General features: G+C 41.1%; 1 long non-coding RNA gene across 1 annotated transcript; it reads left to right on the forward strand.

The window, feature by feature from the left end:
• The first annotated feature begins 779 nt into the window (after positions 1-779).
• Positions 780-14,463, forward strand: LOC132392722 (uncharacterized). Its single transcript, XR_009511636.1, has 4 exons — positions 780-854; positions 12,197-12,362; positions 13,021-13,102; positions 14,025-14,463. It is a non-coding gene; the product is annotated as an uncharacterized LOC132392722 (long non-coding RNA).
• Positions 14,464-14,900: the final 437 nt, after the last annotated feature.

The following is a 14,900-nucleotide window of genomic DNA, read 5'->3' on the forward strand; positions in this document are numbered from 1 at the left end:
AGGTGATCACAGCCAGGTATATGTGGAGCACAAATGTTACTTGCTACTTTCCTGCCCACACCTGCCAATTGCCTGCTGATGCAAGGAAAAATTTGCCAACGATTGTGATGAAAATATTGTCAACTGGCAAGGTGGTATCAGACAACCAGACAGCGATAGTTTCCGAGATGCTCATTAATATCACTTATTATCACATGTTGCCTTGATGTCAGTCTCACTGTTTCTTGAACTTACAGCTATAATGCCTCCAATTATATTAGGATTTGAGTGACCTTGGCCTAATGTAAGCTGAGCATAGATCAGTGTTTTCTCCCGCTTATTTTTCCTGATCCACTTCTTGGAAAGTAGTGATGGAATTCAGGGGGTAGAGATGCCCATACATTTCAACCACACAGGTCTCATTCTCCGCATCCCAATTCAGTATCCGCATCTTGAATAAAAATCGGGCCATTTGTCTTTTCTGAAAGGAACAATTCATAAAAGCACACTATACTGTGATTCCATGACAAGCATGTGATAATATGCCTTTTGCATGTCAGTGATGCAGAAAATATCCAGAAAATGAACTCTTTCATAATGTTGTTGCTTTTAAATGGCTGAAAGGTGGCAGAATGTCAATGATTATGTAAGTTTCACGTAAAACTTATCGTGATTTGGCTAAAATACAGTGTCAACTCGCTGATGAATGAGGGAAGGGGGATGGCTAATGGGAGAGGAACTAATATGATTTCTCCTGCTTTTTTCTGCAGGGGATTTACAGATAATTTTACTTTTTATTCAGGTTTTACCAGCATTCCAGCTGCATTTAAGCAACTTGGCTGTTGGATGCAGCCAGTGTTCGAACAGAACAGGAGGTATGTTGTCCTATCCTGTAACCATCCCTCATATTATTTTCTATTTTTATATTATGTGGAAGTCCATTTGTCCCATTAATTCTCTGCTACCTCTCAGAATAGACCCCCCATGCTCCTGAGGGTTAATATACAGCAAAACTAATCAAATCAAATTTAATTATCACTCAAACCATACTTAGATACAGCCGAAAGAGACAGTGTTCCTCTGAGGCCAAGGTGCAAATTTAAAATTGCAAGGAAACATTCAAAAAAAGCAAGTAACATAATTCAAAATATCGAGCAAAGAAACATATTCACTTGGACAAAAAGCCAATTAACCTCCAACCAGGATATTCTTGAAAAGTGGGAGGAAAGCAGAGTGTCATCCACATGGTCAATGAGAAGACATACAGTCTTCACACAGTCAGAATTAGAACCTGAATCATTAGAGCTGGAAGCCAGCAGCATTACCTGCAGCACCGGTGTGCAACTGCATCAGATGCTCCTCAACATATAAAAAAAACACAAAACTGCAGATGCTGTAAGTCTGAAAAAGAACACAAAATGAGCACCTCACATCCACCATAACAGCCAGGAATTCCTGGTGGCCAGCTGTTTTAATTCCATTTCCCATTCCCACACCGACATGTATAGTCTGTGGCCTCTGCTACTGCCACATTGAGGCTAGATGCAGATTAAAGGAACAACACCTCCAATTCCATTTTGGTAGTCTCCAATCTGACAGCGTCATAATTAATTTCTCTATCTTTTGGTAACCACTCATCTTTACCTCCTCCATTTGTTTTTTCCTTGTCTCTCTGACCCCTTCGTCACTTTCTTTCCCCTCCCCTGTCTTCACAATCTGCCCATCACCCTCCCCTTCACTTCATTCCATAGTCTGCTATCATTTCCTATCAGATTCCTCCTTCCTGATTCTGCCTTTGCCTCTTCCACCTGTCACTTCCCAACTTCGCACATCGTTCTCATTTCCCTTCCCTCCTCCATTTTGCCCTTCATCTGGATTCACCTCTTCTGCACCAGCTTATTTTCCTCTTCGTCCTCCTGTCTGCCCTCTTTGTTTCCAGTCCTGATGAAAAGTCTCATTCAGAAATGTTAACTATCCCTCCATAGACTCTGCTGGACCTTCTGAATTTCTTTTGAATTTTGTTGCACAAAGTGCTGGAAGTGTTCATCAAGTCATTGTCCAACAATTTATTAATATTGTATGGATTGAACTGTAGGGTGTGAAGAGTGAATTGAATTGAAATGACTTTATAATTTTCTAGTTTTATATACATGAGGAGTAAAAATCTTTAAACTATGTCTCCATCTAAATGTGCAATGTGCAATTTATAGTAATTTATAATAAATGGTATGTACAACAGGGCAGTCAATATAGCATAGAAATACAATTGTATTAGCATGAATTAATCAGTCTGATGACCTGGTGGAAGAAGCTGTCCTGGAGCCTGTTGGTCCTGGCTTTTATGCTGTGGTACCATTTCCCAGATGGTAGAAGCTGGAACAGATTGTGGTTGGGGTGACTCAGGTCCCTAATGATCTTTTGAACTCTTTTTACACACCTGTCTTTGTAAATGTCCTGAACAGTGGGAAGTTCACATCTACAGATGCGTCGGGCTGTCTGTACCACTCTCTGCAGAGTCCTGCGATTGAGGGAAGTACAGTTCCCATACCAGGCAATGAGGCAGCCAGTCAGGATGCTCTCAATTGTGCCCCTATAGAAAGTTCGTAGGATTTGGGGAGGCTAACCCCTATTGACATCAACAGATCTGTGGTTGAGAAGGTGAACAGTTTTAAGTTCCTCGGCATCTACATCACCGAGGACCTCGCGTGGTCTGTGCATACTAGCTGTGTTGTGCCTTTTACAGCTAGTATGCACAGACCACGTGAGGTCCTCGGTGATGTGGATGCCGAGGAACTTAAAACTGTTCACCTTCTCATCCCCTGATCCATTGATGTCAATAGGGGTTAGCCTCTCCATTCTTCCTGTAGTCCACAACCAGCTCCTTTGTTTTTACAACATTGAGGGAGAAGTTGTTTTCTTGACACCACTGTATAGGCTGCTTCATTATTTTTGAGATAAGGCCTATCAGCAAATTTATTTAGCTTTGACAGGGCAGTTCTAGGTACAGATAAAACCTCTTCAGCCAATTACTTTTGTGTGAGCACATTGGATACGAGATACTGAGGAAGCCTCCTCATCCTATTCATTAGGAATTATCCACCACCACTCAGCAAGCCTTTACAAGAAGAGCAATCTGAGGTAGTGATTCTGTTGAGGAGTTTAATACTGAGAACTGTAAGGTATTGTATTTTAGGAAGGCAAATAAGGGTAGAACTTTCATTGGGAATGATAGGCCCCTGGATTGTGCTATAGAACAGAGGCATCTAGGATTTTAAGTTCTGATGAAGGGTTTCAGTCTGAAACATCAACTGTTTACTCTTTTCCATGGATGCTGCTTGGCCTGCTGAGTTCCACCAGCATTTTTCGTGAGTTGCTTGGATTTCCGGCATCTGCATATTTTTTCTTGTTTAGGATTACAAGTACAAGGTCCTCTGAAAGTGCTTTCATAGTGGATGGAGCGCTGAAGAAAAGGCTTTTGGTATGCTAGCCTTCATCATTCAGGGCATTGAATATAGAATGTTCCAGTTCTACAAAATGTTGATGAGACAACTTTTGCCCAGTTTTGGTCACCCTGTATAGGAACAATGCCATTGAGCTGGAAAGAGTGGAGATGAGATTTTTGGAGATGTTGCCAAGACTCGAGGGACCAAGTTATGGAGAGAGTTTGAGCAGGTGGGAACTTTTTTATTGGAGGAGATCTAATAGAAGTGTATTAAATTATATGGGTCACAGTTAGGTCGAATGTGCACATTCTCTTTCCCAGGATTGGGGAACAAAAACTATAGCACATAGGTTTAAAGTATGAGGGAAGAGATTTAATAGGAACATGAGAGGCAACACTTTGACCCAGAGATTTTTTAGTATATGGAAGGAGCTGTCAGAGGAAATGGTTGAGGCAGGCACATTAACAACATTTAAAACATACTTGGATAGGTAACTGGAAAGGGAAGATTTAAAGGGACATGGGCCTTTAAACAGTTCAGGTTTAGAATGGAATCTTGGTTGGTATGGGCTAATTGAGCTGAACAACCTGTTTCCATGCCACATGACTCTATACACAATGTTTGAATGTAACAGTTCAGTCTATTTTAGCCTCGTCAGTTCCTTCCTCCCAGTCCCTTTAAACCTTCACAATGCATTGCTTCAGGGAGGCTAACACTATTGCCAAGGATGCCTGCCACCCTGGACATTCCCTTTTCTCCCTTCTTTTACCTTCTGGGAGAAGATGCTGTAACTTGGAAATCTAGACTTCCAGACTTAAGAACAGCATCTTAAAGTCTGTCATCACTGCTGGCAGACTCCACAACTAATCACCTCTTTCACCTCCACTTTCTAATGGTGTGATTGCATTCTACCCCTTAATTCTACCACTCTCAGATAGTCTGTTGTTGTTGCTTTAGCATTACATTTACATTGCATCAGTCTGCACTACCATCTTTGCACCATTCAGCTGTATTTATGCTTGCAATTTTATTGATTCTTGACTTTATTATTACCATTATACTCTTGTTATTTGGTGAGCAAGACAATTCCTTGCAATTTAGGATACATTAGAATAAACAAATCTAAATCCGTCTCTGAATTCTACAAAGGGTTTGCATTCTGTGAGGAAGCATATCCCATTTTTGTACCTCCAAAGCAGGACGATGCCCATACAGTTTCAATCCTCTGCTTTTCATAAGCGCAAGCACATCTTAAGGCTTATATAAAACCTCTTTGCTTCTGTCATAATGGGAAGTAGATGAGTCACATCGCTCTGCTCGAACATGCCACCCGCACTTTTCTAAAGAGTCTCCTGATATCTACAGATCTCCTGATGGCATCATTCTGAAGTCAGTCTACACAATGCTGCCTCTCTCTGCTGCTTTTACAAAACCTTCACTGTTTCAGACTGAGTCAGAATTACCAATATTAATTTTCAGTGTGATAATGCTGATTGACTTGTGGAAGTGTTGATGTGAGTTGTGATTATAGGATCATGCTTAATTTTATTCACTGGATTCCAAGGACAGAGCTTTTTATTCTTTACTTATATTACTTTATTTATTTTGACATAATAATATCTGAGGCAAGGAGTCAAAAGTAGAAACTTTACTCTGCAGCAGACATTTGGCTTATTTGCTTCTCATAGCTCTTTGAAAGAGATCTCCAATTAATTCCACTCCCTTGCTCTTAATGCCATTTGTGCTGCAAATATTTGCTTTCCAAATTACTCTGACTCAAACTTCACCTCTCTTTCAGCCATTTACCTTTACTGCTGTTTTAAAAGATCCCCTTATCTTCCTCTTTGGTTCCGTGTTTGTTATCCTAAATCTCCTCTGGATTCCAATCTTCTTGTGAATAGAAATAAACTACTCTTATTTCCATTTGCAAAATCCTTCATAATTCTGAATCTCTTAATTATCTCAATCCAGTCTTTTCTGCCTTCAGGAGAACAATCTGACTTTCTCCAGTTCCCAATCCCTGGGATCAGTTAGGTAATAAAAACAAAACACTGGAAGCAGAGGAAAGGGAAACAGAGTTTACATTTCACAGCAGAGATCCTTTGTGGTTTCTGCTGTGTTTCTCTTTTACAGAGGCTGCCAGACCTGCTAAGTTTTTCCAGTCATTTTCGTTTTTGCCTCAACTTTCAAGTATCTGACACGTGGCAGCCAGGATTCTCACAATGCTCCAGCTGATGCCTAACTGCTGACTTATAAAGGTTATCATAACTTCCTTCTGTGCTCTCTGTTTCAGGTCATAGATCAACGGGACATAGACGCATACTTATAGCCTTCTCAACTTGCTCTGCCAGCTACATGTAAGAAATCTCCAAGATTCTCCTTTAGAAACATAGAAACATAGAAAACCTACAGCGCAATACAGGCCCTTCGGCCCACAAAGCTGTGCCGAATATGTCCTTACCTTAGAACTACCTAGGCTTACCCAGAGCTCTCGATTTTTCTAAGCCCCTATCGTTTCCGCTTCCACCATCATGGCCGGCAGCCCATTCCATGCACTCACCACTCTCTGCGTAAAAAACTTACCCCCGAGATCTCCTCTGGACCTGCTTCCAAGCACCTTAAAACTATGCCCTCTCGTGATAGCCATTTCAGCCCTGAGAAAAAGTCTCTGACTATCCACACGATCAATGCCTCTCATCATCTTATACACCTCTATCAGGTCACCTTTCATCTTCCATCCCTTCAAGGAGAAAAGGCCAAGTTCACTCAACCTATTCTCATAAGGCATGCTCTCCAATCCAGGCAACATAATTGTAAATCTCCTCTGCACCCTTTCTATGGTTTCCTATTGAGCACGGTACTCCAAGTGGGGTCTGACAAGGGTCCTAAACAGCTGCAACATTATCTTTCAGCTCCCCATGCAAATATCCCCTGAAAATTTGCCAAATTTCTTCCACACGTTTCCTTGAGAACATCTGCTTCCAAGTTCCTGCCTGGTAGCCTCACATTTCCCCTTACTCCGATTAAATGTTTCCCTAACTAGTCTGTTCCTATGCCTCTCCAATGCCATGCTAAAGGAGATAGAATTGTGATCACTATCTCCAAAGTGCTCTCCCACTGACAGACCTGACACCTGAGAGGTAAATTACCATCTGCATTTCTTTCCTGCATCCACAGAATCGCCTGTCTGACACTCTAACTATAGAGTCCCCTATTACTGCTGCCATCCTCATCCTTTACTTACCCTTCTGAGCTACAGGGCCAGACTCTGTGCCAGAGGCGCTACCACTGTTGCTTCCCCCCGGTAGGCTGTCTCCCTCAACAGTACTCAAACAAGCATATTTATTCTTCAGGGGATGGCCACTGGGGTCCCTAGCACTTGCTTCCTGCCCTTCCCTCTCCTGACTGTTACCACTTATTTGTCTCCCCAAGCCCCGGAGTGACTATCTGCCTATTGCTCCCCTCTATCACCTCCCCACGCTCCCTGACCAGACGAAGGTCATCGAGCTGCATCTCCAGTTCCCTAACGCGGTCCCTAAGGATCTGCAGCTCGATGAACCTGGTGCAGATGTGGCCATCCGGGAGGCTGGGATTCTCACTGGCCAGCCTCCACACGCCTGAGTAATCGTGCCCCATTCAAACCGCTGGAGAAATAATTGTCACCTTTTCAATTCTGCTTCCTTTTAAACTCTTCCCGCTGTTCTCTCTGGCCGATCTCTATGTGCTTGTGCAGTCATGCCCCGTTCAAACTGCTGAAGAAATAGCCCTTTCTTACACTGCTTTACCCTCCAGTTCATTTACCACTCCATGTCCCAAGACAATTAGTAACTTTGCAATGATCAACCAATCACACCAGCCAAACATACATCAAAGAAGTTTGTGTTATCTGTCATCTCACATTTAACATTTTTTCTGCTCACTTTATTCAAAATTAGAAGTCTATCTTCCCTACCAGCTCCATAACACAGCTGTACTTCTGTCACAGGATAGTTGGTAGAGCAGTGAAGACCATTAGCAGATGTACAGATTCTCCTGAACTTTTGCCCCTGCAAAGTTGTGCTATCATTCCTTACAGGGGGAGAATGGGTGGAATCTGTACTGTCAGGTGGACAATTGGCTTTGCTTGTAGAACAATGGCAGCAAGTTCCTTCAGTTTCCTGGATGTGCAGATTCTTCAATAGCTGGATTCATATACCGAAGTTCTGTATGTAGGAGAGGGAACAAGAATTCGGAAAATCAATTAAAATTTAAGCATATTTGATTTTCTAGTATCACTAATATTCTATTGCATATAATTGATATTTATCTTTCAAACATTCACCTTTGCTATTGAATTTCAATTTATGCAGCATTGTAAACAACTCTCCAATCCTTATGTGAAATTTCTTTTCACAAATCAGCAAAAAACAACAGCAATTTCATCTCCTCTGTATATACTGTCCCTGTTTTTCCTTTCATGAATTAAATAAGAATGGTTAATTATGAGCTGCCCTTTAAAAACCTGTAACAAATGGCCCTGATTAACACAAGTTTTTCGAAGTGATTCATAACAGCATCCCATATAATCAACTCCAGTCATTTAATATGTTGATTAAAGAAAACCTGTCTTCTTTCACCTTAAGGGTTAGTGAAGATAGCTATTTTAAATTCTTGAATCAAGTGTTCACTTTCCTAACTGCATTCCATCATACTTTGAATTCTCACTTTAGTGTTAATTTACATATGTTCTCAATAACTCCACAATTTTTAGATTTTTAATGTTTGCTGGCAGTTTGTCTGCTTGGCAGTCATGGAGTTTTGTTTTTGGAAGAAAATAACTTCACAGAAGAAACCTCTAGACTTGAAATCCCACAGTAATGAATGCAGTCTCTGCCATTTTACTGTTGACCAAGGCTTAACTATTCCCAACAGGGAGGCAAGGACAATCATCAGAAATACCCTTGTCTACTCACAAGCTCTTAAGACCAAGCAATTTGCTCATTCAATTAATCACAGGAAAGGCATAATGGGGGAGAACAGGGATTATGAACAAAGCAGAGGGAATTTACCTCCATAGGTTAAGAACACTCAGTAGCTGGTTCCTGGTAAACAACTTTAACTATGGACAATGCAGTTATACTGACAGTACACTGCAGCTAAAATCACTCATGACAACTTATCATCAACTTTTATACAAGTAGTTTTCTGTTGTACTTTGTCATTTTTATGTAAGTCTGAGTTCACACATTTCGTAAACTTGCTTCCATTACTTTTAATGACTGTTTGTTGAACTAGGCAGGATACTGTCAAGGAAATACTGTGCGTGATTAATTCTTGAGTTTGAGACGGCTGAAATTCCTCCCAACATGCTGGATCCATCAAGACTTAGACGATGGAACCACACATCTGAAAAGAGGTCACAAAGAGCCTCTGTCTCTGCTGGTTTCTTGTAGGATCCACCCAAATGGACTCATTCCTCTGTTTACTTCTCAAAAGCCAGCAAAGTATGTTGTTTTTATTCCATATCCACACTTCTTTGAAAAAGAGCACATTTTCTAGGCTATTAGGAAACCTGGGTTTCTACAACTTCCTTTCGAAAGTTGCAAGTTGTCATGGAAAGATTTAAATTTCCAGAGATAAACATCACCTATAGCTTGTCCTGGCCCAATCAGATTGATTCCATGGACAAGAAAGCACTGCATTGTATCTACTTCTTATGAGGGGTAAATAAATTTGGCATGTCCTGATGACCATTACCAATTTTTACAGATACACCTTTGAAAGCATCTGATCTTAGATTCATCAGAGGTGACCTGACAACTACTCTGACTAAGACCACAAGAGACTGCAGAGAGCTGTGGACATAGCTCAATCCATCATGAAAGGCAGCTTCCCCTCCCTGGATCGTGTTTGCATTCTTGCTATCTTGGAAAAGCAGCCAACATCATCCAATCCAGGACTTCCTCTCCATTGGTCCTTTCCAAATCGATTTGTCATGGGAGGCCTGGCTCCGAGTGCAAGTTCTGGACAATTTAAGTGCTAGCCCAAATAGTCTGGGGGCTCCTCTCTCCACAATGCTACAGCTGTAAGACTGCCCCAGGCTGCTGTGCTTTGTGACAGTGAACTTTGTAGCAACTTGCTCCATGAATATGATGAAATGAACACTTTGGGCCAACTCTGAGGATTTGGAACTAAGGACACAGTTTGGTTCGGAATGCTGTTGTCGTTGCTCACTTTTATTGTTTACATGATGTCAACCCCCAACCACTGGGCGTTGGTCTTATTTCTTCTATAATTGGGTTCTTTTGGGTTCCCTGCTTTGCTCAGCCTGTAAAACAAATCTCAAAGTTGTATGTTATCCATTTTTTGATAATAAATGCAATTTGAATATTGAATATTTGAATCCTTAGAACTCTTGATCTCATAATCTATCTTGTCATGATCCTTGCTTTTATTGTCTACCAGCACTGCCCATTCTCTGTATAACTGTAACACTCCTTTTTCATTCGCTTTGTGCTTTTCCCCTGTACTACCTCAATGTGCAAGTTTTGAAATGATCTGTACGAGCGGCATGCAAAACTACATTTTTTTTCACAAACTCAGTACATGTCAGAATCTGAATCAGATTTAATATCCATGACATACACTTGTCAAAATATTTGAGTGTAAAATATGCATAGCAACCTTTGGTTAATGCACCTAGCAATACGTTACTGCCTTATAAGGGAAAAGAAGATCCCAGATTAATCAAGTCAGTCCTTAGTGAGAGAAGCAGTAAAGGGGCACATCTGTGAGACCGTGAAGCAGAGAAAACACAGGGTTAAAATCACACCTGGGCCACTTAGTGGAGAAGTGAGGCAAACAACCTTTGTGTATGCTGTGGAAGAATATTCTCTCTCCCAAACAGAAGAAAGAAAATGCCAGCCCAGGTAATCTGAAACGAAGGTATTTTTGTTCAGTGAGGTCATTAAATGATACAGAGGCAGGGCAGGTGGATGGATTTTGGAATTAGATCAATGAATGGGAATAAGCCTAGGGATTGAATGACATTATCCTATTCCTCTGCTCATATTTTTCAGTCACACTAGGTTCTATTTACAGTTCCCTGTCAGAACACCTACTGTAGATGTTAGGCTCAGATAGACTTAACTTGGCATACTTGAGAAAATAGTATTGAGGTAAAATATAGAACAACAAGTTGTCTGAGGTAAAATAAATAAGAATAACTTGCACTTATTTGGGACAGTTCACCTAGTACAATGTTTTGAGATACCCGGCAGGTGCAATTTTAAAACAAATGTTGACATTGACCCAAATATGAAGGAATTAGCTCAGATTAGTTCAGTTGATGAACTGGAAATTAATGATGAGAGAGAAGCAGAGGGCTTCAGGGAATGAATGCCGGAGCTTACAGCCTTGCCATCTGGCATCATGGCCACTGGTAATGGAGTGAATATAATTGAGGATGCACAGAAGGCCAGCATCGGAGGCAGGCAATGACCTTGAATGCAGGCAGACTAGAAGAAAATTGCAGATATAGGACAGAGCAAAGTCATGGAGTGAATCATATCCATCCCTTCACTTATAGCAATGCGGTCATCAACTTTGATATAGAAATTTTCCAATCACACCTTCATTGGCAGGCCTGCCGAGTATCTCAAAGCATTGCACTAGGTGAGAGACTAAATGCAGTCCTCCATTACATCTGCTTAAATTCATAAATTAAATTGGTTTATTATTGTCACATGTACAGAGAGAAACTTTGTTTCACATGTCCTCCATACAGATTATTTCATTACAATACTATATTGAGGTAGAGAAGGATATTGAGGGCACACATGATGGGCCAAGTAGCCTAATTTTGTTCTCATGTCTTATGGCCTAAGACAATAACACAATCCTGAATAAAATGTTACAGTTATAGAGAATAAGGTACTATCAATAATGAGGTAGATTGTGAGGTCAGGAGTCCGAGGCAAATGAGGAAGCTCATGCAAAGGAAGTTCAATAGTCTTATAACAGCAGAATGCAAGCTGCCCTTGTGGTATGTGCTCGTAGGCTCTTGTCCAAAGAACAGACAACGTACAGGCTGGGTGAGGACTGCGATTATGTTAGCTGCTTTACAGAGGCAGGAAGACATCCAGACTGAGGCCATGGATGCGAGGCCATTTTCCATGATGTGGTAAACTGTGTCCACAGCTTTCTGTAGTTACTTGCAGTCACAGGCGGAGGAGTTTCCTTACCAAACTTGATGCATCCAAGTAGGATGGTTTCTATCGTGCATTGATAAAGATTGTAAGGGTCAAATGGAGACATGCCAATTTTTTTTTTACCCTGCCTCGGAAGAAAAGGCTTTGGTGAGCTTTGCTGGCCATGATGCCACCTGGCTGGAGTACTACAGACTATTAATGATGTTCATTCCTAGGAACTTAAAGCTTTCTGCTCTCTCAGCCTCAACACCATTGATGTAAACAGGAGTATGTGCACCAGCCCTTTCCTGAAGTTAACAGCCAGCTCTTTGCTGAGGGAGAAATTAAGACTAATTCTTGCTATTTGTGGACAATCCCTTAATAAATAACTAGGTATCAATTTCCCCTTTTTTAAAAAAATAGTGAAAGACACTTCCCACATAATCCTGAAAATTTCAGAGTGATTACCTTGAGTTTAGCTCACATTGAATATTTATGGGGTATTTCTTAATTTTATGCAATTTAGGTTGCACTTCATGGCTCTACAGAAGAAAAAACACTTTACCTCTTATCTTTTTGACTAAACAATGGAATTATCTGTTTCAGGCGCACGGTTGATCGACGGCACAACTGTCCTAACTCTGCCAACCAATAGTTGTGTGAACGTTTAACAAGAAAGAGCTTGCATTTAACAACAGTGGTGATTTCCATCCAACCTTAAAAGGAATGCAGCAGATAAGAACTTTATGAATAACAGAGTCAGATCATCAAGGTATATAAAATATTAAATGAGTCAGAAGGGATATCTTTCAAAGCTAGGGAGAAACCTTACATTAAAATGGTAAAAAAACTAATTCAAAACTGATACTGTACATTAATGAAGAATTTCTGCACTCCAAGCATAACAAAAGTTTGGAAAGATGAAAAAAAAACAAATACCTTGAAATAGCATTTAGTCCCAGGAACCTCACAAATACTCAATAGGATAGGAATATTCCAGGTAATTATACTAGATCAAATGTTCTCAACCTTGTTTTCTATTCTGCTCTGGACTTTTCCAGTGATGACTTGGAATTGTGCAACAAATCCCAATGGATGCTGCCATAATCCCTTCAGTAGGTTCAAGATTTTAGAAGAGCGCTACAGGAAAATCTACTCCTAAAGCATAGCAGTACTTAGAGACAGATCAGCACCACCTTCTCTGGTTGAAGCGAGACCTGGACAATAAGTGCTGGCCTAACCAGAGACACAGCTTTTGCAAATGACTTTTGAACTTATGGAACATACATGAACCAAAGCAGCTTATGCTAGCTCTCTAGTCATACGTTGATAATCTTCATGGTGTCCATTACCTAGAAGCATATCATGCAGCAGAGGTGAGTCAGACAATTGGCACTGATTTTTCTCCTTCTGTCTATTGTCTGTTCTAGACCAACCCATTGACGCAGGAGAGAAAACAGGACTTAACGTGAGGAAAATGCGCAAAGTGCTGGAGGAACTCAGCAAGTCAGGGTGCATCTATGGAGGGGAATAAACGATTGACGTTTCAGGCCAAAATCTGTCAGAACTGGAAAGAAAAGTGGGGAGGGCAGTATAAGAAGGTGGTGGGAGGGGGGAGTGACTTTTCCAAATTCCAAGGCAATCTGTTGGGTTCAAAGATGACTTCCACTGCAGCTCTGGGGTGGATAATAAATTCTGTACAGATTCCACAGACTCAGCAACAGATGGGGTCTGGGACTGGGTAATAGGGCTGTTTTCTAGGCTGTTTGGCAGTGCTCAGCTTTGCTTTTACTGCTTATGCTTGGCACCCGTAATCTTCCATTGTGGAACCATGAAGGTATTTAATGTCTTCCTGAATGCTCCTACATTTGAATGGCCATAGACTAAGGGTTGTTATAAGATGTTTGTTCACAGTGATCACTGTTCAGTAAACCATGCACTTTGTATCTGGATCAAGGGTTTGATCTTTGAAAACTCTTCTCTATAGCCAACCTAAAGCTATGCTGGATGTGGTGGGGAATTTCAGAATCAATACCTGCCTTTGCAGACAGGTGGTAGCCATGGTGCAGAATGGGGAACTTTGAACTGTAACAGGCCCTTTTCCCACAACGTTTTGTTGAAATAATTAAGTTCATGACACCTGATCCCTTCTGCCTGCACATGGTACATATCCATCCATTCTATCTGAGAGCCTCTTAAAAGCTTGTATATTGTGTCTGCCTCCACCACCCACCCTAGCAGCACATTCCATGCACCTACTGCTCTTTGTGTAAAAAACTTGTCCTGCACTTCTCCCTCAAAATTTCCCGTTACTTTAAATGAATGCCCTCTAGTTTTAGACATATTGACCCTGGAAAAAAAAGGATACTGACTGTCTACTCATTTTATCTCTATCATAATTTTATAATGTGATCTTGTTTTGTTTGTGTTACAGAAGTTGTTGGAGCCTGGGACGTGCAGCTTGGAACGCAATCGAATGATCCAGTGCTCTGCTGTGTCCGGAGAGCTGCCCCGTAGAGAAGATCTCAGACAGAGATTTGAAAAGGGCTGAGAACACAAGCTGACTCATGGAAGAGACTGGGAAAGGGGTGCTGGGTGGTGCTACTGTCACCGTTCTTTTCTGTGAGTGGGGCAGTGGGGGATTGTTATTGTCAGCTTTTTTTCTGCGGGGAAGGGGTTGGGGAATTTGATGCAGTTGTCGCTGCTTTTCTCTTCAGGGGAGGAGGCAGGGGATTTTGGGGTTTGAAAATTTTCTTTCTTTTTCTTTTTCATGCTGGGGTGGGGGTAAAGTTGATCTCTTTTCTTTCAGCATCACCATAGTCTTTCTGTATTTCATGGCTTTCTGGAGAAGACAAATATCAGAGTTGTATTGTACATGTATTCTTTGACAATAAAATTAACCTTTGAACCTTTGAATCTTTTAAATCCTTGCTCTAAGGGTTCCCTGAAGTTCTTTCCTCTCCTTTCCCTGATTCCAAGTTTATTCCTTTAAGTGCCAACCTGTCTTCACTTTCTCTGCCTTATCAAAGGCCCATTAGGGTCTATATGTAACTGTGTGTATCTATTTCTAAAATATAATTAGCTGGAGAACAAGTCATATTGTCTGATGACCTGTTGTCCTCGGAATCATGGATAACATTCATTAGGCTGAGTGAGTGTACAAATGCTTGTGAAGCAAAATTCTGAACATGTAGTTTCTTCAGCAGTGGGGTCTCGTTGATGCTAGGGATGGAAATACCTGTCACTCCCATTTTGGTCTCACAATCTACTTCATTATGACAAGCTGGAGGAACTCATCAGGTCAGACAGC

This window comes from Hypanus sabinus, chromosome 1 (assembly GCF_030144855.1).
Source record: "Hypanus sabinus isolate sHypSab1 chromosome 1, sHypSab1.hap1, whole genome shotgun sequence".
Classification (NCBI taxonomy): Eukaryota; Metazoa; Chordata; class Chondrichthyes; order Myliobatiformes; family Dasyatidae; genus Hypanus; species Hypanus sabinus.